This window comes from Hibiscus syriacus, unplaced genomic scaffold (assembly GCF_006381635.1).
Source record: "Hibiscus syriacus cultivar Baekdansim isolate YM2019G1 unplaced genomic scaffold, ASM638163v2 tig00112402_pilon, whole genome shotgun sequence".
Lineage (NCBI taxonomy): Eukaryota > Viridiplantae > Streptophyta > Magnoliopsida > Malvales > Malvaceae > Hibiscus > Hibiscus syriacus.
Window position 1 is genome coordinate 801,907 of NW_024063323.1, and position 25,038 is coordinate 826,944.

The following is a 25,038-nucleotide window of genomic DNA, read 5'->3' on the forward strand; positions in this document are numbered from 1 at the left end:
TCTACGACAGGGTATGTTTTTACTCTTGGTGGAGGACCTATTTGTTGGAAGTCTACTGTTCAATCTGTTGTGGCACTATCTACAACTGAAGCTGAGTACATGGCAGCGACTGAAGCTGCAAAAGAAGCTTTATGGCTCACTGGTTTAGTGAAGGAGTTAGGTGTTCAGCAAGGTGGAGTTCAGCTGCTCTGCGACAATCAAAGTGCTATTCACTTAGCTAAGAATCAGGTATATCATGTTAGAAATAAGCACATTGATGTACGTTTTCACAAGATCAGAGAGTTGGTTGCATATGGAGAGATTTTGTTTCAGAAGGTACACACTGATGAGAATGCCGCTGATATGTTCACCAAGCCAGTTACAACAGACAAGTTCAAGCATTGCTTGGACTTGTTAAATGTTTCAAGTTGTTAAAGAAGTAAGGTAACCCAACCCACATTAAATGTTTCCTAAGGGGTAGGATATTCGCCAAGGTGGAGATTTGTAAGGTATGGCTCATAAATATACCGGTAAAGAGGACAGGGGAAATTTTGGAATTATGTACCAGGGTTTTCTATTATAAATAGAGATGTAACCTAAACCTATTATCATTGAATAAAAAATTTCTAGCGCCGCCTAGGCACCGAGGACGTAAGCACATTGCCGAACCTCGTTAAAATTCTTGTGTTCTTTCGTTTACTTTGCCCGATTTATCAACAAAATGTTTTTACAACCACAATCGCAAGGACACTAAATTTGTATCCGTACCTCATCCGAAATGTGGGACCCCCTACACTACCACGGTACCACCCTTACAGCCGACCCACCTAACTCAACCCATTTCCAGTAAAGCCAATTACTTAATTACCTCACTTTTAGCTTCAATCACTTGAATTTCAAGTTTCTTACCTAATGAAAGAGTCTTTTCAGCCTCCTTAATTGCAGCCAGCCATTTTTTTAGATCTGAGTCAGAAAGAGATCTTCCCGATAGCACCGATGACACCAAGTCAATTTTCTTCAATTTTTTTTCTTTAGATCTTGATCCCTCCTTCGCTCTGCACGCGATATAACCATGTCTTGAAGATTTAAAAGTGACCCATAATTTCTAGTACTTTTACTCTTTAACTGGTTGCTGGAATGTTTACGAGGGAATTAGAATATGTGAAGGAATTGAAATATGTCAGGAATTAAAATCTGAATCTGAAACATGTTTGGTTGGCAGTAAATTGAATTGGAATCTAATTTCATATTCTGTTTGATTCGCAGACATGTCAGATGAATTTGATTTCAATAATGTAAAATGACAGAATTACCCTTCTTATTTTTTTTGCTTTATTTTAGTTTGTTTTATAACTTACATGTGGCAATATATTACAAAAATTTAAAAAATATTAAATTTTCATTTTATTGATTGATTATTCATTTCAATAAATTATAAAAATCATGCTAATAAACATCATAAGTTAAAATCATCGCAATTAGGGAAGGCCCTGGGTCGGGTTGAATCGGGTTTTTGGTCCATCCGACCCGACCCGACCTGAGAACAAGGGAACCTCCACCCAAGACCCGACCTGACTCGGCCAAAATAAAGTTTCACTCGACCCGACCCGAATATATGAATTAAAAACCCAACCCGACGCGAAAAAATAAAATTTTGTTTATTCAATAAAAACAGTGACTTGAAAAATCCTAAACCAACCTAAACCTAAACCCTAAACTCGAACCAAACCCGACACGACCCGTCCCGAACCCGAAATTTTAAAAAAAATCTGACACGATCCGACTTTTTAAAAAAAACCAGACTCGAATATCACACTTTAAAAACCTGACCTGACTCGAAATTTTTTTAAAAAAATCCGACCCGAATACCAAAAGATTGATGAGGGTAGTATGGTCAAATTTCACATTCCCTCCTCCAAAGGATTTTAATTATATCATGTTATGGATGGAATTTACTTTTCCTCATTTGATGGAATTGGATTCCAATTTCCCCTTTGAAAACTTGAACCAAACATGGGAAAGTGATGGAATTGGATTTCAATTCCCCATAATTCCAAGGGATTCCAACGAACCAAACACCACCTTAGAAATAACCATCACCAATAAATCTGGAATGCAATTCTCACTTGACTGGTCATACCTTTTCGAAATAAATTAGGTGGGCCCATGATCAGATTCAGTTGATAGCATTGGGCTGTTGTGATTCTTGGTGTAATTAACAACCCAATTCACATTTACATCATTAACATTGTTTTTCTGTTGTGCTTCACTATCCACCTTCTCATCTTCTTTTCCTGAGAACACACCTTTACTTTTTTTCTCTTCCAAAGGTAATGTGGTTTGTCTCAGGAAAGGCAGACTAATATACAGCTAATATATGTCATTACCAGAAACATAATAAGATATTTAACAAAGTCGGTTTAGTGCTACAGGAAATGTTGAGTAATAATAATATTGTAGGTGGAAATCGTGAAAAAATATTAAAAAATTTGGCAACCGGCAAACTTAGCTTGTCGGTACGTATCGATACAATTAAAATATGTATCGATACATAACAATATATCAGGTAAAAATATGAGAAAACCAGGTTTAATATGACAAAACCGGTAAAGCGCTACTGGATATGTTGAAAGTATCGATTCCATTGAAGTAAGTATCGACATTTTTGGAATTTAAAAGAAAAGTAGTAATAGCGCCTAAAAAGTATCGATAATTTATAAACATATATCGATACACAACAATATAACAGTAAAAATATGATAAAACCGGTTTCATAATGACAAAATCGGTAAAGCGCTACAGGATATGTTGAAAGTATCGATTTCATTTAAATAAGTATCGACACTTTTGGAATTTAAAAGAAAAGCAATAATAGCACTGAAAAAGTATCGATACTTTATAAACATGTATCGATGCATAACAATATAACAGGTAAAAAATGACAAAACCGATAAAGCACTACCGGATTTGTTGAAAGTATCGATTCCATTGAAATAAATATCGACACTTTTGGAATTTAAAAGAAAAGCAGTAATAGCGCCTATAGAGTATCGATACGTTATAAAAATGTATTGATCCATAATAATATAACAGGTAAAAATATGACAAAACCGGTTTCATTATGACAAAACCGGTAAAACGCTACCGGATATGTTGAATGTATCGAAACTTTAATAAGTACGCATAAGAAACTATCGATACTTTTAAAAGAAATAGGTAAATATCATATCAAAAGTATCGACACCTGACATAAAAGTATCGAGACTTGGGTAATTGTATCGACTAAATATAAATAACATATCTGGTTAAAATATAAAAGGCATAACTAAATTTCCTCTGAAAATAGATAGAACACGGCCGAGTTTTTGAAATTGAAGCGTAATTGTTGCTGCATTTGAGAAGGCGTTTTTAAAACGAAGTTTGTTTGTTTGTTTCTGCAGTCGAATCGAAAAGTACATTGTCGAAATCCTAGTTTTTTTATTATTACAGTAATTGGAAATAGGTGTTTTATGTGTTTAGGGTTTTCGAAGTAAAGAAGCATTTGAGACCGATTACAGGTAGAAAGTGATATTCTAGGTAGATGATAAATATCGATACTTTTATTAAATATTATAGGTAGAAAATGATATTTTAGATTGTATAAATGTACCGATACTTGTAGTATTGAATGTGCCCATTAGTTTGAAGGAAATAAGGATGAGGGTTTTTGGGTTTAATTTGGGGATTTCGAATCGAAGCCAAAAAGGATTTAAGACCGATTATATAAAATTATAGGTAGAAAATGATATTATAGGTTGTATAAATGTACTGATACTTGTAGTAGTGGTCATTCAAACTCTTTTGAAGGAAATCGTTTTACTACAAGAGTAGTTATCTTCTTATCGATATTTGTATATTGAATAAAGTGAATGTAATTGGTATTTGATTTGCGTAAACTGATATATGAAGGAAAAATGAAGTCAACGGATCTTGCAATTGTTGTTGGCGAAGATGACTTTGAAATTGAGGCCGAGAGTCGAAAGCAACCACAGGGTGGATATGTACTTCTAGTAAGTATCGATGTATTTTTGTTATTATTGTTGAAATGGTAATTGGATTAAAGCATTTAATAACTTCAAAATGATTACAAATTTTAAATGTTGACAGTATGACCGAATGCCAAAGGATGAAGGAATCTAGCAATCACATCGGTTCGGTATGTAAAATGAAATTGACATTGAGTAATATTTAGCGTTAATGTATTGATTAAGAAATGTTTATGCTTAATTTTAGGTGAAAAATGATGTGTTGGAGAAATGGAAGTCGATGACTGATGCTGAGAAGTAACCTTACTTGACACGGTCAAAGATGGATAGACAATAATACAAAGCTTGGAGGAAAGCACATGAAAAAAATGTATTCATTAAACTTGTAAATACTTTGATAAAAAGTTATATAAGAACAATAACATTATATATTTTTAAAAAATGTAGGAAGTGTAGACAAGGTGCAACATAAAAAGAGTGAATTCATTAATTGAACACCTTATGGAAAAGGAGCAATTGAATGTGCTGAAAGAAATGGGGTTTGGATCTTTGATAGGAGTAAGGTATCGACCAATTCGTAAGGAATTATGTTGATCCTTTGTGGAGAAATTCGATGTCCAACAATGTATGGTTAAATATGGTGATTATTCATTTCTTCTGGGGGTCCCATGTGCTACAGTCGTCTTGGGGGTAGAAAATAAAGGCAAAAGTGTTGTAGAAGTCAGTAAGACTAAGAACATGAAATCACTTGCCTCCAAATATGATTTGAAGCACAATGTGACATATGTTGAACTTGAGGAGTAAATCAAAAGTGGATCTTACGAGGGGGATGACCTGAAGGTACGAGTTTTATTGTACCTTGTCGGGGTCTTTCTTTGTCCAACGGGTGATACATCAATGAGCAAGGACAATATGAAGTTAATTTATGATGAAGGCTTGAAAGGTGAATTCAATTAGGTTGAATATGTCCATTCGAGATTGATTGAATCAATAATCAATTTTCAAAAGGTCACCAGAGATACCTCAAAGGGTGTATAGAAATCTTAGAGGTAAATGAGTTGAAGAACGTTTTTGTTTTTTTATATAAAATGATAGTATAGTTATTATATAAAATGATAAATTTAATTATAAATGCAGGTTGCACTGTTTGATTTTTGGTCGGACTGTAATAGTGTGCCGACATATGAATGAACCAGAGTGGCACGCATCCGTGAATGGGGGAAGGAAGAGGTGGTTAGAGTGATGGCAAAGTTGAAGTTGGATATACCGACGAAGCAAGAAAGGGTAATAAATATAATTAAATAATATTAAGAATACAATCAATGTATTAATATTGTAATTTAATTTTGAAGGTTATTGGCAAGGAGGTAAAGGAGGCAGTAAAGGAAGAGGAGAAGGAAGAAGAGAAGGTAGTAGGGAATGACAGTGAGGGAAAACAGAATAAATTCAACATTTTGATGTCTGAATTGGTGAATGTAAAAAAAATTCCTTTTTGATATTTTGCAAAGACAATCAAGAGTCGAAGAGACAATTGAGAGGCTTAAGGGGGAAGTGGGTGAAAAAATAGATGGAGTGGTGAAAGAAGTTGAGGGGTGAACTTAAGATGGTGACGGGTGGAAAAATTGATGGAGTGGTGAAGGAAGTTGTGGAATTGATGCTCGGGTGTCTAACACATTAGCTAGAAAAGCTTGACAATCTTGTAACAATAATTTCTTAGCAGACACTGCTGAAATCACATTGGGCAGTGAATTTACTTTTTCACTATTTACTATAATTTCCAAATCTTCTAAATCTTTCATAATTAATTGCTTCAAGCGACAATATAACATAGCATGATATGGAGACAACCAATCCATGCCCAAAATAATCTCAAACTCCTTGTAACGTCCCAGATCCTGGGTTAGGAGTTTTGGGCCAACTTGAGTTGGGTCTTGAATTAATTCCTTAGTTTAAGAGAAGTTTTAACCCAAATTGAGATAGATTTGTGTTTGAGTCAAGCCCAATGAAGAGTAAAAGGGTGTTTTAGTTGCAACCCAAAAACAGTGGAACCAAGAAGGTAATCAGACCAAAATTTTAAAGAAAAGCTGAAGATCCCTTAATTGTGGTGATCTCACAATGTCTCCCTCTCTTTTTTCTTAACTCTTCCTTGTCTTCTCCTCCCAAACTCTCTCTTTATTCTTCTTCATTTTCTTTCGAGAAACCAAGCTAAACGAATAAACTTTAGTTTACTCCTAACACTTCTTAACATGCCAAGGCAAGTAACAAATTACTCTCATTTTATGCTTCAATTCAAGCTCCCAAACACAAGGTTTGGTCATAGTTTTTGAAAATGAGTTTAAGGAGGCTTTAGGAAACCTTTGGGTTTCAATCCGATTTTTAAGAAGTTTAGATCTTTAGAAGTGTTTTTAAACCTTTATAAATCCCTAAATTTAGTTGGTAACCATTACATCTATCTTGTTTAGAAAAAGAGGTTAGAGAAAGCTCTAAAGCTAGGGGAAGGACAAACTCACCTTGGGTTGAACCTTGACATCTTCAGCAGCTTAGGCACACAAGTAACTCATCTCTGACTCACCAATACCATGTGCAACTCAGTTAGATGAGATTTGGTAGGTTGTATAAGCATAAAGCATGTTCATGGTAGTTTGCATCACTTGTGTGTTTTCAGTATGTTAAGAATCTCTTTATGACCTTTAAAATCAAATAAAACACTTAATCATCAATTGGGAACCTCAATGGGGTGTTGGGGATGAGAAAAATATGATTTTCTTGCTCAAAATAGAGTACCCAACATCGATGGTATCAATATTGTATGAAAAGTATCGATACTGTTCGTAAGTCAAGTATAAATTAGACAGATTTATTATGGTAATATCGATGCTCATTCATTGAGTATCGATACCAGGGCAGGACTATCGATACTCCCCATAGGGGTATCGATATTGGGGAAATTTTTAAAACATCAAACCTAAAATTAGTATCGATACTCGACAAAGTATCGATACCCCAATACCAAAGTATCGATACTTCCTTAACCCAAAAGCCACATCTGAGTAGGGGTATCGATACCAAAATATGGGTATCGATACCAAGGGATTGGTATCGATACTAAAGGGCCAGTATCAGTACCCACGAACATATTTTGAAAAATAATTCAAGGGATAAGGCATCAGACCCGAGGTACCCCAAATACTAAAAAAAAAACAAATAAGACTTCAAGTGATAACAATAATTAATATAAGAATAGTAGAAACATTAACAACTAGGGTTAAATTAAACTAGCCTTGTTTGATGATCGGGAAATGATCAGGACACTTGAGTTACTCCTAGCAATATACGACAATTTGTAGATCTAAGTCAGTTCCACGACACTTCAAAAGCTGACTAGGCACCAAATGCCCCAAGACTTGACGGAGTGGTTAGCGGGTGTAAGTTTCTGATGATAGAATTTTGGATTCCTACCTGGTGGGCTAGAGGGGTGTGAGCTTCGAGATGACAGAATCCCTCTGCTACACCATGATGCTTGTCGTAGTTTAACAGATTAGGTTTCATTATCTTATGTCTTCACATGTTATCAACCAGTGTCGATAGTCAACTCTTTAAATGGACGCATGTAGTATAACACAGTTATTAGTGAGGCTCTGAGCTTGTAAGCTCAACGTTTGAAATGTGTTTATGTGTAGCAGACCATATCAGCAGAGACTATCAGATTACGTCTTGAGTCTTCTTTAGAGGGCATGTACTATTTATAGACCCTTTTTGTATATTTAGTTGTGTCTTTGAATTGTACTATTACCGTATTTCTTTTGGATATGTTTTGGGAGCTCCCCATTGATTAGTAAACCATATTATTATCACATTTATTTGAAATTGCTATGGATAACTTAACTTTTCAGTTAATTACAAACAATTTTTAAAAGAAAAATTTTAGGTCACTACTTCAGTAGTCCCATGTGACATTGTAATCTATAGATCTTCGAGTCAAATTGAATTAGGGTGTTACACTCCTAAAAAGGTAATTCCATTAGATTCACTGGGAATTCAACCCCTTGAATTTTTATCGGACAATCTTTGCATATCTGCTTTACTCTAGTACTCTGACCTAAAGGGTTCGTCACTATCATATCACTTGAAATGGGTTCAAAAGGAATACCTTTTACTTTGACTAATTTTGTACTAAAATAGGATTGCGTAGAACTAGGATCAATTAGAACAAATACAAGTTCATCATATAGATAAAAAGTACCTGCTATGATCTCTGGATTATCTCGGTCTTCTCTAATTTTGATATTATACATACTGGCTGGTATACGTGCATTAGGCTAGGAAGTAGATCTTTCTTTTTGTACTAATCTTTCAGTGGGAACCAACTTTGCAGTAAACCAAATCAGCTTGTTAAACTCACACTTATAAACAGTTTGATTACCATACTTTAAGTTGAGAAATTCTTGCTTCATTTGCTTAATAAACTGGTTCCCAATATACTTTTTCTTGAATTGATCATGAAAGAATTGCCAGATGACTTGCTTAGGAGGTGCACATTGTTGTATTAGTCCACCACATAGGCGCCAGGCCTCAAAACAAAGATACAACACCATCCAATTTTTCTTAAATATGTGCAATGGACACATCCAGCATAGTCTTCACATCTTTAAGCCATATATCTACTGCAACTGGACCCTCATCAGTTTCTCTTTTAAATTTAAAAGCCCCCAAACTCCTTAACTCTTTTGAAATTAACATTATAGAAGCCAGAGGTACAGGAGGAGGAGGTGTTGGTGCTAGCTGATAACGTGCCAAGATAGCCTCTAAGCCTGAAGAAAAGTCCCCTGATCTGAAGCTGGCACTACTTGATGTACCAGTGCTCATTGCTGTTCGGACTGAACAGGAGGTGCATGATCTACCTCATTACTTGTGCTAGTAGTTTCTTCAGGAACCACCTGCTCAGTAGCTTGTCACGAGCCCTCCGAATTAGACATCTAAAAAAACCATATTTCAAATTTATGTTAGTAAGGAGTAGCATCAAAAATCAAATCACATAACCATAGCAGACATCCTAGTGGCATGTACACATTTTCAACATAAGACAGGCTTGGTTTATGCCGAGAATCAGCTAAACCTGCAGATCTGATACAAATAAATGCAACACCCCTTTTTCGTATACGTTCCCGAATACGAGTCAGAGATGTCACAAAACAATTAAAAACAGTCTACAGTTGAAACCAATACAAATTTGTTCCTTTAAAATTTTCCAATTTAATCATTTCATATAAAATAATATAATCACGTATAATCAAAATATGATATTTAAACATCGAAATCGATTTTATTTTCAGACATCAATTTAGCAATTCAATTCTGATTGGAATTATAAGTTAAACTACCTAAAAACTGTCTAATTTAAAATCCATTTCAATAACATTTAAATATAATAAATAAACTAATATTCATGCAAGATACTAGTTTTGCCTAATAATAATTATACTGAGTCTATATAATTTATATTATGCAGATCATTTTATAGCTAAGATAACCTGACAGTATAACAAGAATATAATATACATGTCACTAATAAGTTAAAAAAACATAGGAAGATGTTCATACTGATACTAGCTGAGGATCTGATTATACATGGTGATGCCCGCGATACTCCTCACTATGTAAACTTATCCTTTCCTTTATCTATGCATGAAACAATCACACGTTAAGTATAACTTAGTGAGACATAATAAATAAAGTAAGGTGATATAAAGTATAAAAATAACACGATAAATCAGAATAGTATAATTTATCAAAATAAAACATTTGAATTCCCAAACGACTTAAATAAGTAATTTCCATAGGATCACATGTTCAATTCTCATAATCAGTACTTTCACATTTCATATTCATAGCCCAATGTATATCTAAAGAGAATGCAAGGTATGCGAGTCAATCGAGTGTGCACAATATACACTCGTAATTGCCTCATTTATCAATAATCCACACTCGAAAGTGCCCATATAAATCGTACCATAGGTTCCACATGTAATGTACACGAATGTACTATATCCATATCAGTAAATAGTGATCACTCCACCTCATGGCATGCCAATTGTACATAAGATTCTTTCTCAATGCAACATACATTGGGCTTTATTATAAAATCATAATTCATTCACATATCCAAATATCATTTATCAAAAACCAGTACATTGGGCAGTTCATACCCTAAAATAAATCATAATTTAATTTAAATAAGCATTATGAAAATATTCCATAATTTAATTCAAACCTTTTTATTTAAAATCATTCGAGGTTGACTCGTCGCAAGTCTTCCTCATTCAAATATAATTTGAAATAGATAAAATGCACTCACCTTATTTGCTTACTATCGAACCTTTTACTCTTGTACTTGATCGTGCCTTCGATTCGCTTTGTTTACGAGAATTATCACAGTCTAAACAAAATCATATGCACAACACAATATTCAAAGCATATGTACTAACATAAGCTAAATCCAATAATAAAAATCCATAAAATAAATTCGATACTTGTTCGATATAAAAATCACTTCACTATTCAATAACAACCTTTACATTTCCAAAATAACTCTCCAATTCCATATATATTCATTTTCATTACCAAGCCACTTAACTTTTATAAACTTTATATTTTAGTCACCATTTATGATTTTTAAATTCATCCTAACTTTTACAAATTGTTCAAAATGGTCATTTTCCATTTTACGTAATTAAAACCCCAAACTAAAAATTCCAGCATTGAAATAATATATTCAATCTAGTACATTCACCTTTGTATAATTATCACTCAATTCCCAAACTTTTGAATATTCATAACTTAGTCCCCAATATTTACCAAATTTGATCCAAAACAACATTCTAACTTCAAATTAAGCATTCAAACATTAATTTCCAGCATAGTGCATCAATAATTGAACATTTATACATCAACCCTTAAATTTTTCAAAACCTACAAAATGGTACTTTTACTTTCACAAAGTTTCAAATTGATCCAAATCAACTTCCAAATCATATAGAATCATTCTAACATCAATTAGAGACCTAAGGGAATTTTTTTTTTATATTTTCCCTCCCTTGGTCGAACCTACATAGAGCAATAGGGCACAATTTTCATCCAATTTCAAGCATGAATTCAAGTTCCTAAGATCAATTCCATGCAATTCCAATCATTTTCTCGTCAAATTCAATCCAAATTCAACCATTTCTCTAGAACCCTAACCTTGGTTGAATTGTCTATAACCATTTCTAATTGATTTTGATCATCACATAAGATTGGAAATTAATCTACAACACCAATAACATAAAAATTCAACCTTTAATTCATCATAATTCAACTTCCCTTCATGAAACCTAATCATGAATTCAAGCATCCAAGAAATTTTTTCATGAATTAATTACACCAAATGATAGAGAATTTCAAGCAGATTAATTCTCTATTTTACACTTTAATCCTAAAATCAACCATATAAGCTTAAAAGTGAATTTGAAAAGCTCCCCTTACCTTTGAAATGGAGGTCACGACTGGACAAGGAAGAAGATGGAAATTTTTCTTGATTTTTCTACACAATTTTCCTAATACACTTGGCATATACTAATTTAAAAGAATTTAAAATTCATTTAATAGGAAATTATCATTTTACCCTTAATGGAATATGATACTTTTCACTTATCATCATAATATCTTCCATTTTAATAGTCCAAAGTCAAATATGAACAAATAAAAATCCACTTTCCACCTTTGCCCTTTACAATTTTTGAAAATTATAATTTATTCACCAAATTTCATAATTTTGGCGTAACATGGAAAATAGACTTTAATCCCACTGACACGTGTTAAATTCCACCGTTCTAAAATAGAAAATTTTCCAACCTTTTCCTATCATCCTTTTGAATTTCTCAAAATTCTTATTCGATATGATTATTCGAATTTTTATCAAACTTTATTGCTTTATAGCTTTTAATACAAATCATGAATCAATATTTGATTCCCACGAAAATGCCAAATTCAGAGTAGACTATTCATTTTTGAGCCAAAATATGTAAATTTTATAATTAATTTTTTGGTCCCTAAACTTTTACAAAGTTTACCTTTAGCCACTAAACTTTCAGGACTTATTTTAACCACTAGCAAAATTTTGGGTAGTTCAATAATAATTATTAATTAATAATTTAGTATTTGTAATTATTCATTAAAATTTAATAGTTTAGTACGTTATCATTTTGATTATCTATTTGTAAATTAGTATTATTTTAAATGAATTTTTTTAAGATAACTACTAAAAGTTATAAAAACAATTAAAAAGTTGTTTGCAAATTTATCGAGTCGAGTTGGACTTTGCTCGAATCATCTCGTTAAGGTCTCGAGTCGAGCTTGAGTTTGAGTCGAGTTAATCCGAGTCTAGCTTTTATCGAGTTTTGATTGAGTTAGGTTTGAACTGCTCACGAGCTATTCAATTCATTAAGCACCCTAATAGTCAAATAATAATAATAATAATAATAATAATAATAATAAAATATTAAAAATATGTGAATCTCATTTTTTACATTTAAAAAAAATTAATTGTGAACATTGGTTGTCTATAATTGTGTTACTATCTACTTCACTTCAGTCAATGGTTGGCAATTGCTATGTGATTTTGTACAACTATTAACTTTTGGAGTTGGAAATTATGAATCTCATGAATAATTTTAATTTGAGGGTACGAATTTCGGGCGATTTTCCCGATATATCACCGGTGACCGGTAATATTACCGATCTAACACTGGTCAGACTATATTTCCCGATCTAACACCCTTAGCAGTAAAGCGTGCCCCCTCCACCGCTCTATACGATGATTTGGCACCACGTGGGGTATAGCGCACCCCTGCACCGCGCTATACGGTGAGTTGGCGCCACGTGGGTATAGCGCGACCCCTGTAGCGCGCTATACCTGTATATCTGACACGTGGGATATAGCACGGTGCAGGGGGTGTGCTATACCCCTAACTACCGACCCCTCCTCCCTATAAATACCCCTATTCTCAATCAATTTTATCACACCAAATTCTCTCAAATTCTCTAAATTTCTCTCAAATACTCTCTTTTAAAGGTATATTTTATAATATTTTTACTATTATATTTTTACTTTATTTAATATTTTACTAATATAATTCTTTTGCAGATATATAATGGAAGGCAGTCTACTTCGCTCGGATGGAAATCATATATCTCTACACTTTGCTGATACGGTAACATTTTAACGTTTTAATTTAATTTAAATTATTAGTAATATTTAGTTATTTATTTAATGCATGATTATTATATTAATAATTAAATATCTCGACACTTTGCTGATACGGTAACATTTTAACGTTTTAATTTAATTTAAATTATTATTAATAATTAGTTGATTCATTTAATGCATGATTATTAGATATCAGGGTCACTGTAAGATAGAGCCATACCTGATTTCTGCCTTAGTAGAGCGGTGGAGGCCGGAGACCCACACATTCCATCTTCCGTGCGGAGAGTGCACGATCACGCTTGAGGATGTTTCTATGCACCTGGGGCTTCCGGTGGATGGAGATGTGATATCAGGGATAGCTTCCGGTTCTTGGACTGGTTTGTGTCGGGTAAGTCTAGGACGTGTCCCGAAAAATTTTATCGGAGACCGTTAAATTGGTTAGATGCCAATTTTCGGGAGTTGAGCGCAGACGCCTCTGAGGATGAGGTTAAGATGTATGCACGTGCATGCATACTGCAGCTGATAGGAGGGTTGCTGATGCCGGACAAATCGCGCAACCTAGTTCACTGCATGTGGTTGCGACATCTTAGCGACTTTCAATATTCGAATCATTCAGTTGGGGCTCGGCAGTTTTGGCTTTGCTGTACAGGGAGATATGTGGAGCCACTGACTACAGGCGTAATGCTATCGACGGATGTCTCCTGCTACTGCAGTCTTGGGCATGGTATTGATTGCCCTTTTTATGTCTCGTTGTGAAGAACACATTCGTATTTCCACTACTTCTGAGGTAATTATAAAACTGATTTTGTATATTAATAATTTTATACAACGTATAACAAATTTTTTTCCTTGAATAGGTGGTCTACTGATAGGAAAAATCATCAGGAGCTACCTGATGATTTAGAAAAGATTAGGGTGCTAATCGATCAGAAGGCTGGCACACATGTATGAATTTTAATGTTTAAAAATCGATTTTAGATTAGTTATATAATTAGATTATTATTTTGATAAAAATTATATATTATTTGTTTTAGTTTGAATGGGTTCCATATTCTACTGATGATGTGAGGGCGGTGATCCCACTTGAGTTGAGGGTTCATTAGATGTTTGGATGACGATGGTCCCTCTGATCTGTTATGCGACCGTCGAGTGGCACTCCACTGATCGCGTGCTCCGGCAGTTTGGTTGTTTTCAACCAATTTCGGAAGCACCTCGCAATATGGATGAGTTGCATATCTTAGATAGACGCGGCAAGACAGATACAGATTGGCTGGTAAGGCATCATGAGTGGGTCGTGTTGTGGGAGGATCGACATCGGCGCCTTCCACGTAGAGAGCCCATTTTTACTGACTTTTTGATATATGCTGAGGATTATTATGAGTGGTTCAACAGTAACGGGAAACCGTTTCTACTTCCCGAGGATGCACGAGGGCAGACCTTTCCATGACGTCGACAGAGACGTTCACCGACACAGCACCATCGTCCCCCGACTCGTGGATGGAGAGCAGGTGTTTCCGGTTCATCCTCAGCTGCACCAGCAGGACCTTCCCAACAGTCACCGCAGCCATATATGATGCCGCATCGCCTTTCCATTACCAGATGCCACCGCCGCTCCTTCACTCGATTTTATGACCCCGCCACTGCCACCGTCACAGATGACCCCTCCTAGAGGCTATTATGGGTCTATGTTTGCAGAACCAACTTGGGGTTCATATGTTGGATATTTGGCGGGTTCAACCTCATCACCCATGGCCGCAACACAGACACCGCCTCCTGTACAGTTTTCACACTCAGTGATGTATGGGTTTTATGACTTTTCTCAGTTTTCGCAGGCCGATGGGATAGTCAGTCATACACCTCCAGGGTCCTTATTCTACGGAGGTGTTTCATCATCACCAGCTCCCCATGTACCTGCGCACGACGACGACGACGATGACGACGGTGATGATGATGACAGCGAGGAGTCAGAACCAGTGATACGAAGAAATCCTCCTTGAGACCGACAACCACCGCCCTGCGAAACACATTCGCATCACAGGCATCGATAGATTTTGTTTTTTTATTATATTTGTATTTACTTTATTTTGTTAAATTGTAATTTTTTATTATTTCTCATTTAATACTTACTTTTTTTGTTTTTTAATGTATTTCAGTTCGTTTTTTATTACCATTTAATATCAGTTATTGTAATTTGGTTATCATTTACCATTTAATACTTATTGTTATTAGTTTGTTAAAATTTAATGATTGTGTTTGTTTTTTTAATCTTCATCGGTGATTATAAAATGACATTAACTTGAAGTAAATGCAAATTAAAGTAGAAGAATTGTTATTTGATAATAAAATACATCATTTCCTCATCAATTATTACTTGATGACAACAGAAGTGGACATGTTTTTCTAGTGTGTCATGGGTTTCTACAATGCCCACATCTTCTGTCTTGTCTAGATCTTTCTCTAATATCCATATCACAATGAATTCGATTGGATTTTGGACGACCACGCTCCCTCAATAAACTCAGATTTGGTACAATCGGAAGCCAATCTTGAACCTCATCAGGGTCTTTGTCATTACATATGGGGGAAACTCAAATTTGTATACCTTAAAAACTTCAGATAGTAGGTATACGGGATCCACAAAATGGTTATAGTCTTGACGTATATGCGAGCAAGATGCTATCACATGAGAGCATGGATACTTCAGAGCTTGAAAAAACCCACAGTCGCACGTTTTGTCCCTTAGATTTACTCTTAACGACACAGCTTCAATCCCTTGAAGAGGTCGCGGTAACTCTGTGACACGAAACATTTCATGCCTTCTAGAGAAGCTTGTTATAGACATTCCATTTGATGCAGCAATTTTTTTCTGTAGATCTGCAACTAATCTAGGGTGATAGACATGACCGCCTTGCATGCAGGTTTGAGCTTGTCCCCTGAGTTTCGCAAAAAGCGCCCCCAAACGAAAATATGTAGTCTTTACCAAAGCCGCTACAGGTAAGTGACGAACAATTCTGACAAAATAGCACCCTTGATAATTTATTCTTAACTCGGAGATTTTAGGTCAATTGTCTTCTTAAAAGTTACCAACAGGTTATCAGGAATTTTCTATACAAAGACAGGATCTTGATAATTAAATTTGTACTTTATCGAGTTAAGTACGAACCCTCAAAGTATTTTCTCATTCAGGGTCAACTCGGACTATTTTTACATTTCAAGGGCATTTTCGTAATTTCTTAACCAAATAGTTTCAGTATTAACTATTAACGAAAAATAACTATAATTTAGAGATCATATAGTTAATTGTTTTCCTGAACATTCTCTTATCTTGAAATGTTTCCTTAACAGACTTCTAGTATCTTGCACAAACCCTCCTGGGTTAAAAATCGGTTATCCAAATTTTCCAAGCAAAACTAGCATTTCTTATACACATCTGTAGTTTTATCAAATCAATAAGTCTTTTCAAGTTATTAACCAACTTTCAAGGACAATTCTTGTCATCCTATAACATAAGGGTATTTTCGTAATTTTACCATACCGGAGTATTCTCATAATTTCCCATCCAAGTACCTTTAACATTTAACCTTTGATGATATAAAATATAAGTTACAAATCCATGGTTGATTTCTTTATCACTGATCACAAACTTGTAATTTAATTCTAACAATTCCTCAATCTCTTATATTAGTCATTCGATCCATATTCAGTTACAGAATTTCTACCACATTCATATCGAGTGTATAAATTATTCAACTCCACAAATGTGACCAACATTATCTTATTCATGTATTTACCAATATCAACATGTTCCATAAAGCATAAAGAGGTAGTAAAGTATTACCTCAATTTTTGTGTCATACTGATCGACCATATAAATTCCATTCGAACACCTTTGATCTTTAATTCAACTTCCAATATTTCCTCAGATCCATATCAACAGAAATTACATAAAAACAGAACTTAATTTCGAAAAACGAATCGAATCGGGTGATAAATCAGTCAAAAATAACTTACCGAGTTCGAGTTTGGTGAAACGGACATTGGATTCGAATTCAAGACGTCGAAAAACTTAAAATATGACTTTTCAAAAATTATGACTTTTCGGTCAAAATCAAAGTCAACGGTTTAACTGGAAATTTCAAGGCCTTCGGGTCCGAATTTTGAAAAACGGACTACGGAATCGGATTCAGAACGTCGAAAAATGTCAGGATAGGTATACACGGTCAAAGTCAGAGGTCGTTCAACGCCGGTCAAAGTTCTGGTCAACAGTGGTCAAAGGCGGTCAACGATCAATACAAGTCAACGGTCAACCATTTTACACAAATATCACCCTAACAGAAATTAATTACAAAATTAGCCACCTTCTGCAAATATTTACGAAACTAACACCTGAATTTTACACAAATAGCACCCAAACAGAAATTAATTACAAAATTAACACCCAGACGATGTCCACTCTCAGGGGTGGCGCGTGAAAAGTGATATGGTGTCGGAAAATTCCCAGAAAATTCTAAAAATTATTTTAAGGCATTTTGAGACACTTACCAAGCTCGGTTTACAATTTTGAATAACGGAGAGCTCGATTCCGAAACATCGAAAACTTTAACTTTCTCACCCCTCCACGCATCGGCGACGATGGAGAAACGGAGGACACCGGTGGATGCGGAACGATTCAAGGAACACGATGGTGGAGGTGTCAAAAATAGATGGTCGGATCGTCGTGAATCGACGAAAAACCAACGGAAATTGAGTTAAAACCGATGATACTTCCGACTGAAATTAACGGCGAACGGCGATGATTCACGATAGAAGGTTTGAGGGGTTTTGTTCCTCGGTCGACAATGAACACGATGGTGGTTTCGGTTCGTCGATCGGAGGTCGGACGACGAGTATATCGGAGTTGGAAGTGGGTTGACGAGGGGAGGAAAATAAAGCATTTTTTTGTAGAATACACGAGAAATGGGTGCTATAATTCATCCCAAAAGAAAAATAGTCAATTCATGAGTTTAGTCACTGAACTTCCTGCACTTCTTAAAATGGTATGCCAACTTTGAAATTTTACAATTTAATCCACGTTTCTTTCAAAATACCAATTAAATTCACCACTTTATAATTCTAAAATTTAGCCCCTAAATTGGGGTGTTACACAAATAATTATATAAGTAAAAATGTACTCACCTGCCATACTTAGCTTGGAATCTTTTTATTAACAATTCAAATTTCACTCTTGAACTTTTTCCTTAGATTTAAGCTTGCTTTGATTTCGATTTTGATCTTGATCTATACTAACATGATTTACAAAATACATACAATTTCAAAATACATGTTAATTTCTTACTAACATAGGCACATAAGCATGAAAAATTCTAAAAATTCTTTCAAAGCTTATTTGATACTAATTCCACTTCATATGATCAATACCAATCTTAACACTTGAAAATATCACTTCAAGTTCCTTACCAATCATATCCATCAATAATTCACATGACATTTCCAATTTTACAATTAAACCATTAAAATGAATTCTTTTACAATTCATCTCAATATTTATAATATATTCAAAATGGTCCCTTGCCATTTAACTTCAATTCAAGCACCTAACATTTAATTCAAGCATAGCCCATTAACTTTTGAACAATTTTCATTTCAATCCCACATTTCCTATAACATGAGATTTGGTCCCCAAACTTTTACAAACTTTTAAATTGATCCAAACAACATTCTAAAGCTTGTAGAGTCATCTATTCATCATTTCTAACCCTTGTATACTTTTTATTCATAATTTTTCTTTAATTTCCTCCCTTAGGCCAAATACATCAAAGTAACTTGGGCATATTATCAACTTGATTCAAGCATGAATTCAACTTTTAAACATTATTTTTATGCATTTACAATCAATCACATATCAAAGTCAATCCAATTTCAATCTCCTACGTAAAATCCTAATATAGCCAAACCTTATATAACTAATTCTAAGTGTTTTCAATCATTATACAAGCATGGAAATGATTATACAACATCAACTACATCAAAATCAAACCTCCCCTTCATCCCCCTGTTCATGAGATTAAGTTTCCAAGTAAGGAAAGTATGATTAAATTATACCAAATGTAGAGAATTTCATACAGAATAATTTCTTATTCCATGCTTTCATATAGAATCCAAGTAATTTGGCTTGAAAATGAAAAATAAAAAACTTTCTCCCTTACATATGGAGGTCACAACCACAATGAAGAAGATGAACTAAATTTCATGAAAATTCTACTTAAAATATCTAATAAACTTGTCTTATCTCTAATTCAAATGAATTAAAAATTCATTTTAATGTCTAATGACCTATTTTTCCTTAAAATCTTATGATAATTACCATGCAACTTTTAAATATCATCATCCTTATATCATTCTAAGTCAAATATGAACAAATATATTCATATTTTCCAACTTTGCCCTTATTTTTAAAAAAATTACAATTTTACCATTTTCATCCAACGATCACTATTTAACATGGAAAATCAATCTTAAATCCAATTAAACATGTTAAATTCTACCAATTTAAAATATGAATATGACATTATTAATGTTTTCCTATCATCTTCATAATTTCTTAAAAATCCAATTTAGTTCAATTATCTAAAATTTTCTCGAACTTTATCGCTTTATAGCCTTCTATACAAACTCCATCTCAAAAATTCGAGTAACATGAAACCATCACTCTTGGGGGTAAACTATTCATTTACACGGTCAAAATACATAAGTCTTAAAAAGTACACTTTGCTCCCTTAGCTTTTCCAAAGTTTATACTTTAGCCATTAAACTTTTATAAAATTTATTTTGGTCACTAGCCAAAAATTTGGGATATTACATTGAACCACTCTAAATTATTGTGCCTAATTTCCTTATCCTTTCTCCTCAGTTCCCAATAATATTTTTTCAAAAAGTTAATTCACCTCCACTTGGGCAATATTTTTCGGTTGATTCATAAAGCCTAAAATCCTAACAAACTCTAATTTTATAATTGAATTGTTCTTTTGCCGTCAAAACACTTAGAAAATCAAAGACATAGATATAGATTAGAATGTTAAAACAAAATATTTTATATATAAAAATCATATAAATATCCAACTTATCACTATTGATTTGACAAGGATTAATCTTAAATCTTATATAATTTAGATATATCGTCATTAAAAAAAGAAAAACAAATTCGCATAGTGCCTATTTTTCTATAAAGTTAGAAAATATTAAGTTTTAAAGGAAAATAAAGTAGGAGTAAAGTTTAGTTTGGGCCAAGGATTTGATTATGAATAAAAAGTTATCATTAATTTATAATTATATTAGTTAGCACTACAGCAAAATAGGTATATAGCGGCGTTTGTCGCGGCGTTTTTAAAGAAAAGGCCACTAAATTTGTACATATCACAGGCGTTTATATTTAAAACGCCACTAAATTGTAACATTAACGGCGTTTCTCAAAAACGCCGCTAAAACTCGTACTTTAGTGGCATTTATTTGACAAACGCCGCTAACGATCAGTACTTTAGTGGCGTTTGTAAACAAACGCCGCCATAGAATAGTTCTTTAGTCGCGTTTTTAGAAAAATGTCGCAATATGGTACAACGCCGCTAAATACTCGTACTTTAGTGGCGTTTCCCAACAAACACTGCTAAAATGTAGTATTTTAGCGGCGTGTTTGAATAAACGCCACAATTTATTAGTACATTAGTGGTGTTTCTATTTACAAACGCCGCAAATGTACAGTTTCTAAGTCCCACCCCTTTAAGCCTTTTTCATTTTTCCCTTCGTCTATTTTTTTCATTCTCGCCGTTTACCCAAACTCATCTACTGGTAGTTGCCGAAGAGTGCTTCATCTCATTTTCCAAATTGTTTTCTGTGATTTCTCTCCTCTGTTAGTCACCCCTACATCATTCGCCTTCTCCACGTTTTACAAGTTTGTCTGTTTATCTGGGTTTTTTTTTCATTTTTTTCATTCCAATAGTAGTGATTTCTGGAATACCATTTTAAATATCTCTTGAACCCAGTGGATTAACAGTTCAATTTCAGTCCAACAGTCGTGATTTCATCCAGATCTTTATTGGGTTCTTCTTTGTGAGTGTTTTGTTTTGATTTCTTTTCTTTCCTCTGGTTCTCCAGCTTGTTCAATCAAATATTGGGTCCGTCCCTTCCATATTGGACCAAGCTGCTAGTTCCACTAAATCTTTCTCTCTCTCCTTCTCATCTCCAAGGTTAGTTTATATATTAGTTTCTGCTGATCAATTTTGTATAGTTGAAGACTAAAAGTGAATATAAAATGTTTTACTTTTAAAATCAAATTAGGGTTCACTGGTAGTGTTTACAAACGGGACCATCTGTTAATAACACCAGACAGTCATGTTAATAACCCTGGGAGCATACTTAATCACACTGGAAATGGGTTCGTGATGTTTCTGGCAAAATGTTGCGGAGGAGTTTCGACCTCCCTTCTTTTTGGTTGCATAGAATTCTTTAATTCTTTTAAGAAAACTAAATTAGTGTTTTACCCGATTCTATGTTTATGGTTAAGGGATGAATATGATAAGAATATGAAATGAAATGTTTGTTGTTTCTTCTCTGTCGTTCTTTATTTCTTCTAATGTTCCTAGTATGTTCCTCTGATGCACCAATTTCTCTTAGTTTATTCTTTTAGTTCATTACATTTTATAACCTTAGGAATTGTGAAATTCTCAGTAATATTCTGTTAATGTAAAATTTAATTAACCTTTTGTGGTGTTGATAGGTAGAACAATGTCGAAAGGGAAGACGAACCGTGTAAAATATCCAGAAGGATGTGAATTGATTGAACCGACACTCCATGAGCTATACAAGCAAAGATGAGAGAAGGTAGGGTTTTTCCGCATCATGTATGTGATTGTTGTTATGAACTAATTTGTTAACTAATGGGATAGCTGAGAATGATCCTCACGATGGTAAGAGAAAATGTGAGACATTGTGACTCATTTTCAAAATTGCTTATCAAAAGAGTCGATATATTTTCGACATTTACCACCTCAGGAAGGAAATATCCAAGTGTATGAGTTCTGCTTGGACCAAGGATATGCTGACCGTAATCTTATTGCAAAATGGAAGAAGGTTTGTCACTTTATCTCTGCTCCATCTATTAGTATGATTCATGAGCTGTCAGTGGTGATGTCCTTTGATTTCTCAAAGAGAGTTAGCGACATTCATTCTAGCCTGATTTATCCTGCAAAAGGTCAATCAAAAAGAAATCAGCAATGATACTCTTGCTAAATTGACAGGTGCCGTTAATTCACTGCATCAAGAGAAGCAAAAAAGGTTAATTCACTGTTGGTGCTTTACATGGATGTGTATACCTGTTGGTGCTCGCTTTATATTGATCTCTGTACCTGTTGGTGCTTAGTCTTGCTTAATAATTAATTTAGTTTTTCTTTCCTCACTTTAAAGTTTCTGCTATCATGGTATGCACTGGTGTTTTGAGATGGAAAATCATATTTAAAATTTGCAACCATACATAGTAATGAGAACATGTTTTTTTTAAAGGATTACAATTATGAAAATTACTCTTTGGCAAAGGTTAAGTCTTCTCCAATATTTGGATGCAAATTTTGCTTATTGTACATGCAAGTTAAAATCTCAAGTAGGAGAGGCTTACTTAAGGTGTGGGCAGTGTTGTCTAGGTGCATGCTAAGATGCAGTGCTAGACAACAAAAACACCAATGATATTTTTAAGCTAGGTGCATTTGATTATTGCCTTTTCTTGTAAGGTCATTAGTGCAAAAATAAGTTTGATTGAAGTTCTCTTGCATTTCTTTTTTCTAGTGTAGCTATGTTTGTTGGTTGACCATACGGCTTGATGACTGAGTTACTTATTAACTTAGTGCTTTTTTAAGCTTTTATTGAGAGTGGATTTCTAAATGGCAAGCTCTAGTATTTTATAGCATTTTAAACTTTTCAAATGAGTCTGAGTTGGGATGATTATTTTCCAGTATCTTATTTGTTTTACTGATGCCTGAATTGCTGCACTTTATAATTGATTATTATTGAATCATTTGTTGAGGTTTAATGTTGTGATCAATTTTATTGATGAAATTCCATTTTTAGAAGAGAAAGGATGTTTTATCTCTATCTTCTGTAATTTCAATAATTATTGAGAAGGGTGTTTCTTGTCTGTAGCTCGTAGAAGACAGCAACCAGTCCATGCTAACAATGGAAATAGCAGAGAGAAGTCATCAACTGAGGTATGATCTTTTTTTTTAATCAATTTTATTCATATTATTCATGAGGATATATGCATATATAAAGTGGATTCTACATTAAAACAGGCAAATGAGAGGCAAGGATCTCCAAGGATTAAATGTTGAAGAACTACAGCAGCTAGAGAAATTTTTGGAAGTTGGGTTGAGTCGCGTGATAGAGAAAAAGGTTCTTACTTTTTCTGTACAAGTCTTAATCAATGATTAAACATATGAACTTAATTAGCTCTAATTATTAATGTATTTTAAGGTCAAAGGATTATGAGAGAAATCAGTGACATTCAAAGAATGGTCAGTACATAAACATACAAAATAGCAGTCAAAAAGGAGGAATTAAAAAGATACTAAAGAACAGACATAAGACTGTTTTGATGCATGCATTGCAGGAAGTTGAATTGATGGAAGAAAATGAACGATTGAAGCAACAAGTATGACTTTTCCTTATCGTACATAATACTATTCCATGTTATTATATTTATAAGTATAGGTAATAGGCTACAAGCTTTCATCACTGTAGGTATTGCAGATATATGAGGGTCGAAGATAAGTTGCCGGTGACTCGGAGAACATCTTTGAGGAAGGTCACTCGTCGGAGTCGGTGACCAACGTTTGTATTTCCAACGGTAATCGACACGACTACGAAAGCTCCAATACATTTTTGAAACTAGTGTAAATTCAATTGCGCAAACAAATACCAAATTTACTGTTAAAAAGCATAGGTCGACTCCCTTTTTATTCTTCTCGGATGTTTGTAGGTTACCGTATTGTGGTTAACTGAGGAGGGTTGGTGGAGATCAACATTGTAGGAAACTAAGAGTAGTTGATACATTAAATACATGTCCTAATCCTTTACGATTTGTTACTGAGGTATCCTATGCTTTGGCCTTCCCTGAATAGTACTCACAATTTTGCATCATAAATTATGGGTTAATATCGAAAGTTATGGCATTTAATTTGTATTTCCTCAAAACTTATTCTTTTACCTTACAGTGTTAAATTTTGTTCACAGATACCATATTTGCTTATGGCGTGACAAGCAGTGGGAAGACTCATACGATGCATGTAAGAAACAATTTGCTACTTCGTTATCTGTTTCAAGTGAAGCATTGAAGCGTGCAAGGAGTCTTTTTGGTGACCGGATCTAGGGGATTTATTTGGTGAAATTCCAGTGAAATTCTAGAGAACAATGTCAAACTACATTACATTTAATTTTAATGTTCATAAATTTTAATTTATTTTGTTGTTTAAATTTATGGTTGATGTTAATTAGATAAAGCTACATGATATTAAATTTAGGCGATGTAGAGAAGAAATGAAATATGCAAAATATAAATTAATCTTAGAACAAGAACGGTAATTAGCGGCTTTTGCATCCAAAAACGTCGCTATATATCTGAATTTTGCGGTGTTTGTTCCAAAAATGCCGCTATATATCTCGATCTTCTGCAGCGTTTGTTCCAAAAACGCCGCTATAGATCTGACCTTTTGCGGCGTTTGCTCCAAAAATGCCGTTATAGGTCCAACC

At 34.1% G+C, this 25,038-nt stretch overlaps 1 pseudogene; it reads left to right on the top strand.

The window, feature by feature from the left end:
* Window positions 1–17,880: 17,880 nt before the first annotated feature.
* LOC120179125 lies at window positions 17,881–24,658 on the top strand (annotated as a pseudogene).
* The last annotated feature ends 380 nt before the right edge of the window (window positions 24,659–25,038 follow it).